The 15,012-nt window shown below is 38.5% G+C and overlaps 1 protein-coding gene across 5 annotated transcripts in view; it reads right to left on the minus strand.

Annotated features, from left to right (window-relative positions):
• ark2n (arkadia (rnf111) N-terminal like PKA signaling regulator 2n) overlaps positions 1–7,043 on the minus strand; it is a 44,372-nt gene extending 37,329 nt beyond the window's left edge. For all 5 annotated transcript variants that reach the window (XM_057818804.1, XM_057818801.1, XM_057818806.1 and 2 more), the window contains exon 1: positions 6,842–7,043. The gene's annotated coding sequence lies outside the window, so the exon portion shown is untranslated. The remainder of the gene's footprint in view (positions 1–6,841) is intronic.
• Between the last annotated feature and the right edge of the window lie 7,969 nt (positions 7,044–15,012).

Here is a 15,012-nt window from a genome sequence, read left to right on the forward strand (position 1 = left end):
ACGAGCAAAGAACTATCTCTCTTCCCCTCTCGCTCTAAAAATGCGCACAAAAGCGCGACCGGCTTCTGGTCCTGCCTGCCATATACACAAATTTATTTTCCAGTCTTTTATAAAAAGGAGTAAATCTATCTTCCAGTAACTGGGAGCATCCATCATAACGTTGTGTGTGCGTCCGTTAACGGTGTCCGGGCCGCAGACGTGTCTTGAATTTCGTTTCGCTACGAGCGTTGTTAGGAGTGAAAATAATCGTTTTTTAACCTTTATGAATCGTAATCGAATCGTCACGTGTCGAATCGCGATGCATGTAATAATCGATTTTTTGGAACTCCTCTAATAGCTTGTTGTTGAACATAAGGTATGACAAGTTATCACCTGTGGCAAGGAAGAAAAAAAAACACTCCTGGTTATATAGCACATGTCAATTTTGGCATGCAAATGAATATTTGAGTCGAATATACAGTATTTGAATATTTGACATGTGACAACACTGACAGAAGCATGCATCCAAAATGAGATTATTGTACAAACAATTTAAAGTAGTGATTTGCCCGTCCATGCAGTGAACGTATGTGATGACGGACCGAGCAGCCCCCCCCCCCCCTTTTTTTTTTTTTTTTTAACTGTGTCGTCTGTGTAATTGGAATAAGTCTAAACTTTTAACATGGTAGGCTAGCTTATCTTGGTAAGTACTCAATTTCCAATTTAAAAAAAAAAACAAAAACTGACAAAAAAGCGGAAGCAAAGAGCACCACGTATAAAGTGTTTTTGTCACTGTACTAAGCAATACATAGCAAAAATTTTAATTTGATAAAATACATTTCCTCCATCTCCTTCTGGCAATGTGTAAAGAGTAAACTTTGCCCAGCACAAAGACCACTAAATCAACAGATGAGTCTGCCATTCCTTATGCTCTAATTTTTCATTCAATCGTTATATTCTTTTATTTTTATATTACTGTGTAAATTATTCATATATTTTCTCCCAATACAAGTTTAACTTTTAAGTCCTTTGTATATTTATACACATTTTTCTCATATAAACACATAGATGACTGATTTTCACATATTGGAGTACTTTGGCAGCCAGTCCAACACATGTCACATTTTCCATATTATTGTTCTCCTGTGTCTGCAGTTGTCCTAAACCTGGCCTGCGCAGAAACCTGCAGTATATAGTTAGTTTTGGGCTATTTTCAAGGGCTAGCCATATATCCACTTTGTTAATAATACCGCATTTCCACAAATAAATTAAATCTTAATTTGTTTCGTAAAAAATAGAACTGAAGAGGGAAAAAAAAAAAAAAAAAAGGTCAGATTTGGATTCAGCACCCCGACTATACGTAAAAACTAGTGTTTGCATCAGTGCAACATTTGCCTTGGGTAAGCAAAATCTGGGTGAATCTGACCAAAGGGGACAAGCTGAAGTTTGCAATGGGCAAGCAAATATTTAGAGCACTTGCGCAAAACTAAAATCAGTGTTTCTCCTAGGATTATTTGAAGCTGCGGTAGTGGGCATTGGAGTCGGATTGCCCCACCATGTCGTGCCACGGCAAAATTGCATCATATCATGACTTTTTTTTTTCTTTCACATTTTGTTTCCCAAAAAGAACCATAACAAAGTTCTATTTGAAATATTTCATGAGCCAGGCTAATGTCGTAGCTCTCAGCTACGGTTCATGTACGTAAAAAGCGTGCGCATGCGTATTACTTGAATGGTCTCAATGGACAAAGGCAGTCTGAATGGGCATGTGAAAAAAACATGACAGAAAATCGGATTTGTGCATTAAGACTAAGAGTGTGACAATATCTCGATACAGCGATATATCGCGATATTTTGCAACCCGATCGGTTATCGATATGCTCCCGCCAAGTATCGATACTTTTATTTAACATATTGGCCATACAATGGAGTATGGATGCTGTAAACTGCTCAATGTTTGTTGAGCAATTCCTTGGCGGTCCACTAGGGGCGCTCGAGAGTGGCGGTGAAGGTAAAGTGCACACAAGTCGTCTAGAGAAGAAGAGAGGAAGCTCCAAGTGGGTTGAAAAAATAAAAAAGCTCCGTGAGAACGGTGGAAGAAAAAATGAGAAAAATATTGCTACAAATCACACATGGGGACACACTTCAGATTTTACACCAACAAGAAAGGAAGTAAGGTGAACAAGGACTTTCCTGTATGCAAGAATTGTCTAACAAAAATAAGGTTCACTGGGATCTGGTGACGAAGTGCACACCGGATTTCTTCACTGCTTCACATTCATCACTTGAGGTAAGAAAGTTTTGCAATGTAATTGATTTTTAATTTACATGTATTATTTTGATGACATTTGGTGTTGAATGATATAAAATAAACCAGGACCCTAAACTGGATGAAAATGAATCTCGAACAAGCCCACATGAATTTACCGATTTATTTGAGAACCACTTTCCATCTAGTTTACTACACAAACTGTTATTACTGCCATTTTGATACAATAAGCTATTAAAATGGTTTGAATAGGTTCCAAGATATATAAAGTGATGTGCATGATAATTAATGTAGCCTACATATTAAAAATAGGTAATTATTGCATTTTTAATTTCTATACATTCAATTAATGTTTTTTTTTTTAATTCAATACTTCCAACACAAAAAAATCAGGATTTCAACTCAAAAGCTATGAAGTAGCTAATATTTTTTGTTTTATTTTGTTGTTTTTAAGGTGAGGAAGACTGTGACTGAGCAAGTCTGACATCTCAAATGCTGAAGCAGATAGTGGAAGTGCTCAAACCAACGCTTTTGGCAACAAAGGTCATATACGAAGAAAAGACCCACCAATTTTATTATTGCCCCACTCCAAGCTCAACTGCTGACACCTACAGCACTTTTTTTTTTTTTTTAAAGATTTAAAATTTTAAAGAAATTAAGGGTGCCATTCATCATGATCTCTCCAAGCAATATCAGTGGTTGTGGTTTGTTTCCTCTATATGTGCAGGTGCACCATTTGCAGTAGATTTATATTTTACAGCAATGTTGCACAGAAAAGGTGTCACTGTTTAATAAATGACTTAAACAGCATTTTTTCTATTTTGAAATATATATTTTTTCCCGTTTCAACAGTTGTATCGTAGAATATCATGTATCCAATTTCTGACCAATATATCGATAATCGCTGTATCGTGATATCGTGAGATAATCGTTATCGTGAGCCTTGTATCGTGAATCGTATCGTGAGGTGCCCTGAGGTTCCCACTCCTAATTAAGACCTATAGTATGAACCAAGCCTAACTAACTAACATTTGTTCATGACCTTTACGTATTTTTGTGATGATTCATTTATATGTTGTAATATTATGCTGGCAGAGAAAAAATGTCTACAGTATTATAAAAAAACGCTGTAGTTTCTGAGGAACATATATTGCCCCCTAGAGGTGGGAATCTTTGGGCACCTAACGATTCGATTACGATTCAGATGCTCCGATTCGATTATAAATCGATTATTGATGCCCCCCCCCCCCGGCTTTTAATGTTTTGTACATTAGTTCCAAAATTGTTCAAAAATCCTCTCAGTCTAAATAAACCAGACTACTATTTTAGTATCAAGTTACCTGTTAAAAACGGTAAATAAAATACTCAAGTCCCCATTCTGTATCAGCAGCTTTAAACTACATTCAATTAATTTAATGTTGTGAATCAGTCGTTAAAGTTGTTAAAATTGCTCCCATTATTCCATAATTTCCCTTCCGTCTACTTTCGACGTGAAAGTTTTAAACTGTTTCATCATTTAAAGATAGATTCAAGCCAAGATTTTGCCGATTTAGGGGTATTTTAGATAAAAAGAAATTAGGTTCGCTACAACAGAGCCTTCTAGAGAGGTCTACTGCTTTAAGTATTCGGCCCCCTTGAACCTTGCAACCTTTCGCCACATTTCAGGCTTCAAACATAAAGATATAAAATTTTAATTTTTTGTCAAGAATCAACAACAAGTGGGACACAATCGTGAAGTGGAACAAAATTTATTGGATAATTTAAACTTTTTTGACAAATAAAAAACTGAAAAGTGGGGCGTGCAATATTATTCGGCCCCCTTGCGTTAATACTATGTAGCGCCACCTTTTGCTCCAATTACAGCTGCAAGTCGCTTGGGGTATGTTTCTATCAGTTTTGCACATCGAGAGACTGACATTCTTGCCCATTCTTCCTTGCAAAACAGCTCAAGCTCTGTGAGGTTGGATGGAGAGTGTTTGTGAACAGCAGTCTTCAGCTCTTTCCACAGATTCTCAATTGGATTCAGGTCTGGACTTTGACTTGGCCATTCTAACACCTGGATATGTTTATTTTTTAACCATTCCATTGTAGATTTGGCTTTATGTTTTGGATCATTGTCCTGTTGGAAGATAAATCTCCGTCCCAGTCTCAGGTCTTGTGCAGATACCAACAGGTTTTCTTCCAGAATGTTCCTGTATTTGGCTGCATCCATCTTCCCGTCAATTTTAACCATCTTCCCTGTCCCTGCTGAAGAAAAGCAGGCCCAAACCATGATGTTGTCACCACCATGTTTGACAGTGGGGATGGTGTGTTCAGGGTGATGAGCTGTGTTGCTTTTACGCCAAACATATCGTTTTGCATTGTGGCCAAAAAGTTCAATTTTGGTTTCATCTGACCAGAGCACCTTCTTCCACATGTTTGGTGTCTCTCCCAGGTGGCTTGTGGCAAACTTTAAACAAGACTTTTTATGGATATCTTTGAGAAATGGCTTTTTCTTGCCACTCTTCCATAAAGGCAAGATTTGTGCAGTGTACGACTGATTGTTGTCCTATGGACAGACTCTCCCACCTCAGCTGTAGATCTCTGCAGTTCATCCAGCGTGATCATGGGCCTCTTGGCTGCATCTCTGATCAGTTTTCTCCTTGTTTGAGAAGAAAGTTTGGAAGGACGGCCGGGTCTTGGTAGATTTGCAGTGGTCTGATGCTCCTTCCATTTCAATATGATGGCTTGCACAGTGCTCCTTGAGATGTTTAAAGCTTGGGAAATATTTTTGTATCCAAATCCGGCTTTAAACTTCTCCACAACAGTATCTCGGACCTGCCTGGTGTGTTCCTTGGTTTTCATAATGCTCTCTGCACTTTAAACAGAACCCTGAGACTATCACAGAGCAGGTGCATTTATACGGAGACTTGATTACACACATGTGGATTCTATTTATCATCATCGGTCATTTAGGACAACATTGGATCATTCAGAGATCCTCACTGAACTTCTGGAGTGAGTTTGCTGCACGGAAAGTAAAGGGGCCGAATAATATTGCACGCCCCACTTTTCAGTTCTTTATTTGTTAAAAAAGTTTAAATTATCCAATAAATGTTGTTCCACTTCACGATTGTGTCCCACTTGTTGTTGATTCTTGACAAAAAAATTAAATTCCATATCTTTATGTTTGAAGCCTGAAATGTGGCGAAAGGTTGCAAGATTCAAGGGGGCCGAATACTTTTGCAAGGCACTGTATGTGATATCTATCAATGCCGTATGTTGCCTTATGTTTGTAGAAACTAGCAACTGGGCGCTGTTTGTAGAAGCTGACGGCCACAATAAGGTATTATTGATTTTTTTTTTATCTAGGGGCATGAGCTGAACATGATATTTACTTTCGGTCCGTTCCTCATGGCGTCTCGAAGACCGTGCTGACTGTTTTATTTCCGCTTTACCTGGTATAATTCAATAATCAGAATTTGGATGTTTGTGAATCGTTCTCGAATCTTCCACGGCCTAATCGCGAATAATCTAAGAATCGAAAATTTCACACGGCTCTATTGCCCCCCCCCCCCCCAAAAACAATGTTATGATGACAAGCATTTGTTATTTTACAGCTTCACACAGCAATTGTAGTAAATGTCGGCATTTTAGGATTGCCACAATCTAGCTAAGATACTTAAAGTCTGTGCGGTCTGTGGTATGACTGCAAAAGAGAGACCAAATCTAGTTTTGCCTCACAAAGGTGGAGGTGGGCTTGCATTCTGCAGGAGATGTAAGGAAGAATGGTAAAAGAAGCAGTTTCATTCTATGTGCGTTACTAATCATGTTTAGATTATATGACTCAAACATTTTAATCCTGTTGCCCTCATACTGGTCGTATCTCAAATGTTGCTCCTTTCTCACTCCAAACCACTTTTCAATATATGTATAGAGTCAAGTTCTGCAATTCTTGCATGCAAGTTGCCAATTTTAAGAAAACTATTGGATTTGAGAGGGACATTTTGGCAAGTTATTTGTCATGTTTTGTTCAAGGTTTTAATTTATGAATATTGACAGTTGTGCATATTGAAAGGTTGACTCAATGTTTTGTTTCAGATTGTTTTGCTCCGATATTGGCAATCCTCTCGAAAGCGTAAATGATAGCGTGTTGTCAATGGTGACATTACCTGCTTAAATCAAATAAATTGATCCACTCTACAAGTTGATCTTTGAGTTACGTGTTTTAAATCGTCATAAAGCCACCTGGATGCCAAACACTCCTGGTGTATATTTGCAAATGCCCGCTAAACCTTTCCAAGCCCCCATTAAGCCAGGCAAGCAACCGGAGACATCGACTTGTGCCAGAATGAATGACTTAGCTCCTTCATGACTGTGGTTCGCTCGCTAATCGAGCAACAGAGGATATGCAACTAAAGCTAGACTCACTTGCAAGAGTGCATTCCGCCAACTTGGCAAAAGAAAGTCTAATTGACACTAAAATATTCAGCGTGAGAGGCCACTGCGTACCCTTGCAGCTACGTCCGCAATCGGAACCGAAGGCGAGAATGTAGATGCAGCCAATTTAGCTCAGCGAAGCTACCTTAGCAGCTGACTGCGCCAGTTACTTACCACGGTGTTAACGAGCTCCTTTTCCCGGCGCCAGACGCCTCAACATCTTCGTCGGTTCGACTCTCTGTGACCCGCGAACCTCCGTTCTTTAAATTACAACGAACTAACAAATTTGGCCGGATGTGAATGTACTCTTGGCGCAGCGCGTTCGCCCCTTTGCAAGCTCTCTGGTGTAGCATTTAGCCGTTAGCCAAATGTTTATTTTAAAATGTCTGCGTCGACCTCACAAAGCAAGAACGTCATTTCCCGATCGCTACGGGGGAGCTAGCGCCCTCGCATGTCCGGAGTTAGTCCCGTCAATGCAGCAAAAGGACAAAATTGCTAAATTGCAGATAGTGAATGATGGTTTGATAATCTTATTTTATTTTTAATTTATTGAGTAATTATTATTTTTGCCCTTTTTGTTCCTTCACATTAATTTTTTTTTTTTTTTATAATTTCTAAAAGTGTTTTGATCTCATTTAAAGCGGCACTTGGTAACTTTTCAACCTTTAAAAATATTTTCATATCATTTGTGATAATATGTCGACTGACAACTAGTTGAATGACAACTCTTTTATATCTTGAGGGAGTCTGTATCGCTTTCACCAGTCCTAATTAACTTTGAGGAGGGTGGCAGGAACCCTGCCACACACAAAAACAACAAATGTGCAGACTGCTTTATGGCATACGTCATTCCCCCCTTTGCCCATTCATTCTAAACACAGAAGTCAATGCGAACTGAAGGAACCTGACCTTTTAGCTACATTTACGGAATCACGCCAGCCGAACCGCTGGAACCACGCTCACGCAATTCCAACGACCCGGGCAGGCAGAACCCGACAATCCGGCCAAAAGGCCAAACTCCAGACGTTCACCTTAGTCTTAACCCCTTGTACTGACTCTATTTTAAAATCTAGAAAGAGGCTTCCAGACACAAGTTGACAATTTATTCCAAGTCAGCAGCAATCATACAGCACAGAGACCCAAGCGAGGAGGCAAACTGGATCCAGGGTCTTCATATCACAAGTCAACAAAAGATTCCCGAGAAAAATGACAAAGATTAGTTAAACACTCAGTGTTTTAAAGGCTCTGGTGAGGCGAGCTGTGGTCCGGAAGAAGGGTGTGTTTGGGCGTTTTTTAGGATTATTTTCTGTTGGACAGGAGAATTCGGGCGTTACTGTTGTCAGGGCAACGAGAGTTAAGGATTTTGCCATCCTCAGCGCCACGTGAGCACTGAGTGTTCACTTCTCGGTCGCAGGTTCTTCCGTATCAGATGTTCCTTGTAGCAAGACAAGATCTCCCGCCATTTGTTCTGGACAGTCCAGAATAGCTGGTTGTGGGATTTGGTGGTGCAGACGTGGGCTTGTAGATGTCTTGCCTATCACCTGGATGTAAGCGTCAATCTTGCTCAGTCAGCTGCATGACACGCGCTTTGGGCTTCCATGGTCACAAGGTGTCCTGTATCTGTTCTGCCCTTATCTGCCCATTGTCTTGGTGCTGTAAATTCTAATCATTTCAAGTTCAACTGTTCATGATATCAAATATATTCTACTTGTTTTTTATTTATCTATGATATCAATGCGATTTATTTTATATTGGGTGTGTTAGAGTAATACAAACAGTCAAACAGTATATGCGAGAAAAGATACTATTCCCTTCAGAACGCTTTCGCGCAAATTCTGCAAGGAGGGCAGAGCAACAAAAGAGAAAAAAAGTTTTGTCCAAGGAAGAAAAAAGGGAGGCTAACATGATACTAAAAAATAAACTTGCTGGCATGACGCCCAACCCAACAGAACTCCTCAATGCTAACAAGGAGTAGGGGGGTTAGCCACACCAAGCCACATGGTCTCTAACGGCCATATGCTATTGTTAGTCACAACTGGATTCATTACCTGATTACTATTCATCTTTCACACAGCCGCTGGAAACAAAAAATGTTTTTTAATCCATCTACAGGCGACAGGGGGATCATGTTTTTACAACACTGTGTGGGTGTGCGCTGGTCGTCATGGGAAACACAGTCTTTCTTAAGGCAAAACACTACCGTTTTTGTCCACCGGCTTCGCCAAAATCTGCCAAAACTCTAGTTTTGCTTTCACTCAAGCAGGGTCATCGTCATTATTGGTTTTGTAGGCATGAGGAGCTTAGCAAATGTTGAACGAGTGCATTACGTCACTACTGCGACATTAGTAGTGCTATCAAGTGTCACACTTTTAATTAATGAACCACTTTGATAATTGATTAATCACTTGCAATATTTCAGCCTTAAAACCAAATAGAATAACCAAGTTAACAGTATTTTAACAGACTAGATTATATTTCAATCAGAGGTGGATCTACTGTGGTAGCATAGGGTGGCATTTGACAGGCTTTCCACCCCAGTCGGTACCAACGAATTAAAAAAAAACAAAAACATTTTGACATTTATAATGCATATTTCCAATATCAGACTGTGTAGGAATGCGGCAGGAGATGACGTCAGAGCAGCACTGGCTGTGCACGTGTGTGCAACAGTTGTTTTTTGGTTTCTGTATTTTGTATTGTTCGATTTATATTTATATATATATATATATATATATATATATATATATATATATATATATATATATATATATATATATATATATATATATATATATATATATATATATATATATATATATAAAAGGGTGCAACAGGTGTTATCTTTAAAAAATGAGGGAGGCACGAATGAAGATAGCTTGCAGGGTTCAGACAGAGAAAGAACGAGGAGAGAGTCAGAGACATGACCAAACATCTCCAGTCCAGCGCTGGTCCACAAGGTTAGGAAAGTGTTCCTGTATAACTTTACATGAGAACTTAGATTAAAATTTTGTCATTTTGCAAGAAGGTGCCAACTGTTCATGTTTGCTTGAATATGAAAAATTGGGAAATTTAATTGTCAAAGAGTGATAAGAATGGGACTAGTTAATATTTTGTGCACTACTGTATGTATTTTAAAGTAATTCCTCTGGTTAACTTCCAGAATCAAACAAATGCTAAGTTTCCCACCCTTACTAAAATGTTATTGAGTTGACGTAGTCTGGTTATTACTAACCAATGATAATTTCGTTTTGAAGATGATTTAATTAGAAGTTACACCGCATACAGTTACTTAAAATTTGTAGCAAATTTGATCTTTTCCCAGGTGGAGGAGTTCAAGTATTTTGGGATGTTGGTCACGAGTGAGGGTTAGTCGGAGCGTGAGCTCGACAGGCGGATTGGGGCAGCGTCCCCAGTGTTGCGGGCGCTTAACCAGTCTGTCGTGGTGAAGAGAGATTTACTGATCATTCTACGTTCCTACCCTCATCTATGGCCATGAACTTTGGGTAATGACTGAAAGAATAAGGTCGCGGATACAAGCGCCTGAAATTAGTTTATTTTGCAAAGTGGCCGGGCTCAGCCTTAGAGATAGGGTGAGGAGCTCAGTCATCCAGGAGGGATTCGGAGTAGAGCTGCTCCTTCTCCATGTCGAGAGGAGCCAGTTGAGGTGGTTTGGACATCTAGTTAGGATGCCCCCTGGACGCCTCCCTCGGGAGGTGTTTAAGGCATGTCCAACTGGGAGGAGACCCCAGGGCCGACCCAGGACAGGCTGGAGAGATTATATCCCTCGGCTGGCCTGGGAACGCCTTGGGATTCTCCGAGACGAGCTGGTGGAAGTGGCTGGGGAGAGGGCTGTCTGGGCCTCTTTGCTGAGGCTGCTGCCCCCGTGACCCGGATTCGCATAAGTGGGAGACGACGACGATGATTCCATTTCTTGTTTTATTTAAAACGATTGGTGATTGTGCAAAACAGGTCAATAAATCATAATATATAAAATTATTGGGAAAAATAGCAAACGAGAATGTGATATCAGACAGCAGAGCTCCGGAGCCTTTCACCCGACATTACGCCCTCCAGAAGGGCTTTCTCTCGCTGTCCTCAGTAATTCCAGCTCCAATAGCGTATCTTAAAGTTGCTACTGTTAAAAAGCTCATAGTTGGATCTCGGGATTGAGCTGACGGTCCGCTGCAAGGCGAGCCACCACCTCCAGCCCCAGCCTCTCGGCCGCCCCCGAGTACACCGACGTAGTCTCGATATACTGTATGTCCATCAACATACAGTAAGTGTTGCTGTAAGACACTTCAACATATCTTCCCTTGCCTAACAACGTTTTCCACCTGTAAACAAACGAACAAAGAACTTGTAACACTTGCGTTTATGCGATGACATAATTGTGCCATCTACACATACTGATGAGCAACAGGCTAGCAACAGATACAGTAGTTGTAGTAAATAATAATAAAGATCATCATAATTATAATCGTCATCATAATAACAATATCAAAGGCAACAAGTTGTTTCATGCGCAAGATTTTAGCTTTAGTGTTTTTTGAGCACCGGACACATAAAAATGCAGGGATAGGAAGCGCATACCTTCCATAACACAGTGGCAACATGGTTATAAAACCACCCGGTCTTTATGGTGGCACGAGCTTGGTTCCACATCTGCCTTCATGAACATGTTGGCCTCCACTGTCAAGATGATGGCAGAGGGATGCTGTATTTCCAAATTGTCTTTTTAAAGGGATTTTGATGAGTAATGTTACTCCAGCTCCACTGTTGCTTTGGATGGAGAAATTCTAAAACGGAAGTTGCTTGCAGACATACAGAAGTAAAGCGGACGTACCTCGGAAACTTGTCTACAACCCACAGCAAAAAGTATGGAATCACCAGTCTCGGACGAGCACTCACTCAGACATTTTATCATGTAGAACAAACTCAGATAAAAAGCTTGAAAAAATAATTAATTTGTTCAAAAGTGAAACTCTTTAGCATTGTGGTGGTGAGTAAATGTAACTTTTATATAGCAAGTGCAGGGAAATATATATAGAATCACTCCATTCTGAGGGGGAAAAAATGGAATCATGAGAAACAAACAAAGAAATACCAATCAAAACACATCTCTAGTATTTAGTAGCACCACCTCTGGCTTTTATGACAGCTTGCAGTCTCTGAGGCATGGACATGATGAGTATTCTTCATCAATTTGGTGCCAACTCTCTTTGATTGCAGTTTCCACATCATCCTTGCAGGTCTGAGCCTTGCTGTGGACCATATTTTTCAATTTCCACCACAAGTTTTTAATAGAGTTCTGAGAGAGATCTGGGTTATTTGCAGGCCATGACATTGAGTGGATAAGTCTTTATCCTTGTCAAGAGTCAAGAATCTGCATTGGACTATGTGTCAAGAGTCAAGAATCTGCAATGGACAAGGTGATGATGCTGGAACTTTTGTTTGATGCTGTTCCAGTGAGATTTACTGAAGAAAACATCAAAATTCCCTCAGTCCTTGATGATATGGGGCTGCATGTCAGGCAAAGGCACTAGGGACATGGCTGGGGTTAAATCTTCAATAAATGCACAAGTTTACATTGAAATTTTAGACAGCTTTCTTATCCCTTCAATTGAAAATATGTTTGTCATTTTCCTAGATGACAATGCTTCATGCCACAAAACTGTTAAAGCATTCCTTGGAGAAAGACTCATCCAGTCAATGTCAATGTCATCCAGCCTGCAAATAGCCCTAGATCTAGAGGAGGATTTTCATATTTTTTATTCCTCGGAATGGAGTGATTCCGTATACATTTCCCTGCACTTGCTCTATAAAAGTAACATTTACTGACATAAGCGGATTTTAAGGGGGGGCCAGCCCCCCCCCCCATGGTGGCCAAAAAGTGTCACTGCATGTAATTGACTTTCCTATATAAATATATATATATATATATATATATATTTTTATATATATATATATATATATATATATATATATATATATAGTACTGTGCAAAAGTTTTAGGCAGGTGTGAAAAAACGATGTAAACTAAGAATGCTTTCAAAAATATAAACAATGATTGTTTATTTTTATCAATTTACAAAATGCAAAGTGAGTGAACAAAAGAAAAATCCCAAATTTATTCTGCTGCATGACAACGACCCCAAACATACAGCCAATGTCATTAAGAACTATCTTCAGCGTAAAGAAGAACAAGAAGTCCTGGAAGTGATGGTATGGCCCCCACAGAGCCCTGATCTCAACATCATCGAGTCTGTCTGGGATTTCATGAAGAGACAGAAGGATTTGAGGAAGCTTACATCCACAGAAGATCTGTGGTTAGTTCTCCAAGATGTTTGGAACAACCTACCAGGCGAGTTCCTTCAAAAACTGTGTGCAAGTGTACCTAGAATAATTGATGCTGTTATGAAGGCAATGGGTGGTCACACCAAATATTGATTTGATTTAGATATCTCTTCTGTTCATTCACTGCATTTTGTTAATTGATGAAAATAAACTATTAACACTTCCATTTTTGAAAGCATTCTTAGTTTACAGCATTTTTTCACACCTGCCTAAAACTTTTGCACAGTACTGTATATATATATATATATATATATATATATATATATATATATATATATATATATATATATATATATATATATATATATATATATATATATATTTTAAAGCAATAAAACTGCAACAAAAATGAATGAAATGAACAAAAAAATATATTTTTATAATGGGTCAAAATTATTTTTCGAACAGATCATGTGACTACCACCTTAGACGGTCATTTGCTTAGCATATAATTTTCCATTGAGAAAAAATATTAGTGGAGGGCAATTTTGTTTTTCAAATGATTTTTTTCTTTGATTGAAAATATTCAAAATAATAAATGTAACTTTTTGAGGGATTAAATGATTGGGACACAAATGTCCTACCCTTAATATGGCCCAAACACAAAAAAGATTGCTTCAATCAAAGAAAACTTTTTCAATGAAAAATTAAGTGTTCGAATGCAAATTGTCAATCTCAAATATTTTTTCGCATTCAAAAACTTTTTCTATGATTGAATTTTTTCTTTTTTTTTTGATTGAAGTGATTTTTCTTTTCAAACACATATTTTTTTCAAGCAAATTATTTTTCGATTGAATAATAAAGACAAAAATGTCCTAGCCAAAATGTGGCCCAAACAAAAACGACTTCAATCCCCCCCCCCCCCCCCAAAAAAAAAAAAAAAAAAAATCAAAGAAAAATAGTTTTCACATGCATGTTTTGGGGGAATTTTTTGAGTTTCAAATTTATTTTTATATTCAAACACTTTTTTTTTTTTTTTTTTTTTTAATTGAAGCGATTTTTTCTTTGGTTGACAATATATATTTTGATTGAAGTAACTTTTTTTTGATTGAATATTAAAGAGAAGAAATCTACCTCCATATGGCTCCGCTCAGGGGATACAATTTTTGACGGTGGTAACTACATTGGCATGACACCGGCGGGCGTACCATATTCAATGGATGACGATCTTAGTGAAAAGTATTGCTTAAGCAGCCTTATTTAGAATTCCCCTCAAGAATGATGGGAAACAAAAACACGCTCTTTGTCAACTTATTATTATAAATATTCTTGTAAGTTAATTTTATTGCCGACACTGCGTTTCGGGGTCATCAACATGTTGTGCCCCCTCTGCCCCAAAAGTCAAACTCTGTCTATGTTTACTGACCACCACAATGTTTTTTTATTCATTTCTTTTAGTGTTTCTGAATGCTAAAGGGTTGCAATTTTTCAACAAATTCATTAGTTTTTCAAGCTTTTTATCTGAGTTTGTTCTACATGATAAAATGTCCGAGTGAGTGCTCGTCCGAGACTGGTGATTCCATACTTTTTGCTATAGAGGTTGTATATGGAAGCATTAATCATGCTGCGGAAACTAATTTTTTACATGACATTTCATTTGAAACTCTATGCTTTTAAGGATAGAATATTTTAGTGTGCTATTTTTTTCTAATAATAAATAAATAAAGAAATGGTAACTATTTTTATTAGTTTATTTTTTGGGACTCTGGAACTGAACAAATGCATTTCCATTCATGTAATTGGGAAATTTGATTTATTCTATTATCCGAGGGCCGCTTTCTGAAAAACCAACTGATTCAGGAGGTAATTTGAAATCTACTCACTTTCAATTGTTAAACAGAGGATATAATCAGTTTGATTTGACATTTGTCTCAACCAATCCAGCACATGCCTAACCCACTCTAGCTACACCGGCTGACATCGCCCTCAAGATGGCCAACAATTGCACCGCACCTCATCCATGTTGCCTGGATGACTCCCGTCCCCATAGA

Source organism: Corythoichthys intestinalis, chromosome 17 (assembly GCF_030265065.1).
Source record: "Corythoichthys intestinalis isolate RoL2023-P3 chromosome 17, ASM3026506v1, whole genome shotgun sequence".
Lineage (NCBI taxonomy): Eukaryota > Metazoa > Chordata > Actinopteri > Syngnathiformes > Syngnathidae > Corythoichthys > Corythoichthys intestinalis.